We start from the raw sequence: 6,825 nt of genomic DNA, 5'->3' as shown, positions 1-6,825 counted from the left end.
GCAAGCATAATTATAAAGTCAAGACTTTACATATTCAAAGTTTCTACGACCAACAAAAATATTTACGTCCTAGAAGTTAGCTATATTCATATACATTTTAAAATGGTATTTTTGATTCAAAATGTAGTAATAGTGCTCACGAAAAAGTAAAAACAACTCTGGATTCGTCTCAGCAATATCTCTAGGTTTTATCACTTTTTGAAAAGACCATTTTCAAGCAATGACTTTGTTATTGAACATTGTGCCTTCATTGTAAATAAAGAAGTTAATCGCACAATATTTGAGCTGTCTTCATCGAATTAAGATAAAACTGGTTACCCATTCCCTGCTTTCCTGGAGTTTTCGAAAATATTTTTGTACGCTTTATAAATTTCAATGAACCTACGACAGGGCTTTACAGATGTGTTAGCTTAAGATTACTAAATTTGATGTAATTTTAACAAATTTTAATTTTAACTTAACAAAATGATTTTATGTTAAAGAGGTTTAAATTCAACAATATTTTTTAAATATATTTATCTTGCTATACAGATAATTCTTATGTTTGTACACTTTAGGAATAAATAATTGAAAGTGGGGGCGTTTGGAAAATTACAAAAATTTAAGAAAATGTATTTAATATTTGTTGTAAAAATTTAATCATTGTAACGGCATGATGAACTTACGTTTAAGGTGATGGAAACCAATTAGGGCAATGACTAGTATCTTAGTAATAATCTTCATTCTTTCAGAGTAAGCACAATGATAGATAACTTCTAATTGAGCTGCTAATTGAGCTCTGTTCGGGTGAACAGAGGGGTTGGAGGAAGGTTACTGATAGCATATCTCAACTTCTTCATATTTCCTAGATGCAATTCATACGCGCACAGAACCTCGAGAATTATTAAAGATTACAATATATGTCAGTATTTCAATGGGCAAAAGAAATGCTTTTAAATCTCATTATCTTCTTTCAAGCGATTTTGGCAAAATCTTCTAAAAAAATACATTAATAATATTTTTTGCTGTATCATATTTAGAGTGAAAATAGTTACGAAACATTCAAATATTAATTAAAATTATTTTCGACCTTTTTGACTCCTCCACCCACGTAACAGATTTTAATATTTCCTTTGTTCCCCACCCGCTCTAACCGTTATGGAACATTTTTGTATTATTTTTGACTTGACATCTAGAAGATTTCGAAGAATATTTTTTAATTAATAGGATTTTACAAAATATTAGAAAAATTCGAGTCTTTTCATAAGATTCGTCGAAAATTTAGAAGTTTAGAAAAAAAAATTTGATGGGAATTTTCGGAAAGGTTTCCAAGTTTTAAAATATTTCTAATCTATATAAAACGCTTTAATTCATAAAAATATTTTAAAATGATTTTTAACTTCTGAATTTTCCCAGGAATTGTAAGAAAAATTTTTTATTCTTCAAGCCTTTTGAAATTCTTTTGAAGCTTCTGAAGTTTATTCATGAAATCTTTAAAAATCTACATTTCTATACTTTTTGTTGATTTTGAAATTTTATTTGAATCTCTTGAATGCTTCTAATATTTCTGAAATTTACTCAATTTTTATATTCTTAAATCTTACCAAATCTAAACAGTTTCCTTAAGAAACTTTTAAAAACTCTTTCAAAATTGTAGAAAGTGCTTTGATATGTTTAAAAACCATTTTTAATTTCCTCTTAAAGTTTAATATTTAAAATAAAAAAGCAACAATGATTTTCACACGAATCTTCGTAAAATTATCATTATTGTTTCAATCTTGCCAGACCTTCTAAACCTTTTTATCTTAAAAAAGTATTCAATTTTTTTGTGAATTTGTTTTGAAATCTTCAAAACTGCTGAATATCTCTCAAATTTATTCATTTTTTTCTAAAAGTATGTAATATGCAATTGTATAAAAGTTTTAGAAAATATTAAAAAGGAATTTTGTAATTTTTTTATAATTTTCTTTTAGAATCTTGTAAAAAAACAGAATTGCCTCCCATTATCAAACCTTAATAAAAAGGCTTGGATTAATAATGACTTTTTTTGTGCCGGGTTCTTTAGTGAAGCTACACAATCATTTTAAATAAAAAAATAATTAAAATACTGCTTCCGAATAAAACTTTTTGACAGATTTAAAAGAATTCTCACATAAAAGTTAAAGCTTAAAAATCAGACGGTTTCGAAACTTCATCGATTATTATTTCCTGATCATCCAACGAGGTTTTTTGTCAAGGCTATAACGCAATTATTGTAAACTTGACGCAGTAATTATGTCATTATTAAATAATCAAACAATTTATGCCTACGTACACTTCTCAACCCCCCCCCCCCACAACAGAATTAGAAGACACATATCTTGCTTATTTGCTCAAAATTGTGTTCACAAAGTTATGAATGTTGGAATAAAAAAATTCAAGACTCAAGTCATAGAAAGATAATCATTATTTTGGTTCAATGTCTTACATTTTTCAGTTTAATGTACTTATTTATCATTTTTTCTGATTATGATAAACGTTTTGGTCGACGATAGATTTGCTTTTTATGAAAAGAAAAAGTTTACGTTTTTACAAAAATGCCACATGCCACATGATACCAAAAAGAATTTTTAAAAGTTGTTTCTCTAAAAAAACTCTGGAAAAATTTAAGTAGGCACTTTTTCTAATTGGTGATAAGTTTGGGACTTTTGAGAAAATATTTATAAAATCTTTTAGGATTTATTTTTCATTCTGTATTTAATTTTTTTGTGAATTTGTTTTGAAATCTTCAAAACTAAAAAATTGCAAGAATATCTTCCTAATTCTTCGTTTGCCTAGGAACCTACACTATTTTCATTAAATGAGGCATTCTGCATAATTTAACACTTTTAACAACTTTCACATGAAACCTTTGCCTCAAATTGACGTTTTTCAAATAATTGCCACTTTATTTTCCCTTTTGAGAGAAAAGAAGCAACATAAACAATGGGGTTGTTTAAGAGTGAACCGTTTGAATAGAAAATTCAATAACGGCTTCATAGTTTTTAAAAACTTTTTTAATTATCTGCTTGTTTTTTCTTATTTAACCTCCTGTGGATGTGCTTTACAAACAAACACGTATTTACTAATTTGTAGACAATGTATATTTTTCAAAAAAACCAGATGTTATGAAAATTAAAAAAATTTATTCACAAATTTTTCTGAATTGTCTACCTGTCATATACTCTAGCTTCAAAATTCAAATAATGATAATAATAATAATAACGAATAGCATAACGTTGACCAGAAAAAAGTTTACGATAAATAGAAATATTTTCAAATGTATTTTGAAAAAATCAATCTTTTCTTAAAATTCAGAAAATATAATTTTAGCTGTATTATGGATATGTAGCAGTCTTTAGAATGTTAGTCCGCAAAATTTGGTCGAAAAATGCCATCTTTGCCCCAGAAAGGGGTCGAGATCGGCCACTAGAAATGATGTTTTACATGGATATCAGCAAATTGAGGTGCAAATGGGGTCGATTTACTCAATATTTAGAAGGAGATAGAACCAGAAAGCTGACACATTGTGATACTGATATCACCCACCCTCGGTACGTCAAGACATTGAAACCATAAATATTGGATGAGATTAGAGACTTACAACGGCAGACATTTTATATTCTTACTAACAGATTGCCTCGGTATAAGAAACGTAGTGCAAGAAGGTAGCAAAATTGAACGTTTCTGGCAGACGAAAGAAGTTTCTACCGTAAACTGAGCTTAAAGCAAAATAGACAGCAAGCATCAAAGTTACAAAATTCGAACAATCAACTGAAGCAATTTAGGCACTACTTAGTTTTAATCAGAGAAGGAAATAACAAGTTATAATCTAAAATGAAGCTTACTAACACCACAGATTCGGCTATTTCAGCAGTTTTTAAAAGTTTAAATAACTGGAAGCCTCCAGGTCTGAACATGATGCTTTCTGGAACAAGTACCTGAAAAGTGTATATCCTGCATTGGCAAGTTGTTTTTAGAAGATAATCGAATACCTTGATCTAGTTCCGAGCTTGATACTCAAAAGGTGCTCTTTATATGTTGCCTAAAAAATAAGACGCTTGAATTCCATCTGAATTTTAAAGGACAGCCTTTCTTCCAATAGTAACTGATTGCTTGAAGTCTTAAAAACGTATAGAATCTGCCCACGCATTATCGACTTTCTATGTCGTGCAATAATGTTTTGGGGTAGAAAAACCAAGTATTATGAACATTGACAGCCAAGGATAACTCGAACAATACAAATTACGATGGGTATCTTTCAAGGAGACTTCTGCACTTTACAATGGTTCTGTCTAGCGTTAAGCACATTAAGCGAAACAGGAAATTGCGTGTCTCATGGAGTGAGCATAAATAATAATAAGGATAGTCAGAAACCAAGCCAACTTCTTACATGGATGAACTAAGGCTATTCTCTAGTTTAGAACAGAAACTGCAGCAAGAGATCGATGTCACAAACCGAACAGTGCATTTAACCAGAGGATAGTTTAGGACCACACAGCTAGAAAATGAGTTCAAGAATACATCAAGGAAATAAATAGATGAGGGCGAGTCATATAAATACCTGGGTATTCACGAATCTTTGGATAGTCAGCCTACAGTAGTTAAGAAATTCCTAAATACTACCTGCACTACAAGATTCAGATTATTTTTAAAGAGTTTTCTTAACTCGGGAAAGAATATCAGGAGATTTAACACCTATGGCAGCCTTGGTCTTATATACTCCTTTGGGCTTATCAAATGCTCGAAACACAACCGTGAAAGAATAAGCAGAACCATACGCGTAAAAATTACGAAGCACTGAATTCAATCATGTTATTTGGCGATTAGAAGGGTAGTTTTATTATGACACACAGGCATTAGCGGATTTTTGGATCTCAAGAAGCTATGTCAATGACAAGTTATACAGTTGAAAAACTATTTTAACAGCACCTTACAACAAGATCAGGAAAGCGGATCGCATTTACACGCCCCTGTATTTTTCCTCAAAGGAGGCCCTAATATCACTGATGAAACCATAGAGGAATATGAAACGCAAAGGAGACAGAGACCCATCTACGGTGAGCACCCGTAAAAATAAGCTCAACATAAAGTGGATAGTGAAGCACCCAATATTAGACTGGAAAAGGGCGTCCTGTTTCCAGGAACGAAAGAATTTGTCATTGCGATTCTGGTCAGGGTTTTCAGCTCTAGGTATCATCACATTCTTTGCATATTGGCTGTGAAAGATTATATGCAGAGTCATAATCATATAGTGGGCCTTACACATCAAGAACTTGACCTAAAACTATGACCATTAAAATAATTGCGTTTTTACGGATACATTCTACTGCGCGGATTACAAAACAAATATTACATCTTATATTGAGATATCACGATCCGGGCTGATCAATATGTCTGAGCCAATCAACCCGACATTGGAATGCGTCAGAAAAAGGTGGTGGAGTCCACATGATCGGCATTCCATGCCCACTTAACCGAAATTCGCAGGAAATTGATGCAACCAATATCCGTAAGTATTATAGCTAACGGAAGAAGTAGCGGCAACATGGATGCATGTGAAATATTTACCTATTCATCCTATGCTCATATGGAGGTCTCATTAAACACTTATCGCATTGTGAGTAACTACCTACATCATCAGGTAGAAGGCGACCAAAAACCTATGTACGGGCAGATGGTAGTTCTAAATAAGCATCCAGAGGTAATTATTTTCACCTTCTACTTTCGCGGCCGCTCTGGAAGTATAGCAGCTATAAAAGAAGAGCTTCAAACTACAGCATGTTCCTAATATTTAACCTACATCAACATCATTGCAAATTATTTCGAACATGGTGTGAAATTAGTTGATAACATCCTCATCTCATTAGGCACTTAAATAAACCGGTTCGCTGAAAAAAATAATGACCAAAGGGCTGGTGTACAGTTACTAATTTTCTAGAGGTTTAGTTCCTACCTTAGGGCGTAGATCCTCCCAACATGCATTTCGTTGCAACCCGGTCCGTGGATGGTAATGGCAACAAACAGATCTAACCTAATATATCCAATAGCGCATAATTCTCTCATTAGATCTCTTGATTCCTTAAAAAAATTGCATCTGTAACTAATCATATGTACCGGGACAACATTCGCGCAAACTGTACAAAAATCGAACCTAAAATATGCACTTGCACAGTTGAAAGTCTTCCATATATTCACATGCACTTGTTAGATAAAAATCTGTTTATCAACATTTGGAAATACACAGTCGATTGTCACCCATTTGTGCTTAAGTAAAGTTAGTAGTATCCCATTTGTACACGTGGATCTGTGATTTGAAAACCTGATGGCATCAATTAAGACGTGCAGGGTTGGGAGGCTACCATCTGCGCACTAGCTGTACACATGTGATTGTCGATTATGTCGATTGCAAACTTTGGCAGGGCATAGCAATGTGCGCAGTTGTAAAACATGCCCTCGACGTGCACAGATAAACCCCTTCAAAATTCACACATGCACAGTTAGGAGTATCACATCTCTACACGAGGGATTGTAAGTTGAAAATCTAATCGTATTGAGACACGCACGGATAATAATGTAACCATGTTGCATGTGCACATGTGAAACACTTCCAATTGTGCATGATGAAAATTATATGTCGACAAATGTACCGTTGCACAGTTGTGCAACGGTGTGAAGACAATCACCAAGACCTAAAATAAAAAATGGATATACAGCGAATTTTTACAATTTTGATTTTGGGATTTAATGAGACTACTGCATTACTTGTGGCTTATGCATTTGTGAGTTTTTAGTATTGAAATACACTAGAAGAAAAATTGAGAAGAT

The sequence above is a fragment of the Belonocnema kinseyi genome, chromosome 5 (genome assembly GCF_010883055.1).
Source record: "Belonocnema kinseyi isolate 2016_QV_RU_SX_M_011 chromosome 5, B_treatae_v1, whole genome shotgun sequence".
In the NCBI taxonomy this organism is placed as follows: Eukaryota; Metazoa; Arthropoda; class Insecta; order Hymenoptera; family Cynipidae; genus Belonocnema; species Belonocnema kinseyi.
This window is presented reverse-complemented; position numbering follows the sequence as displayed.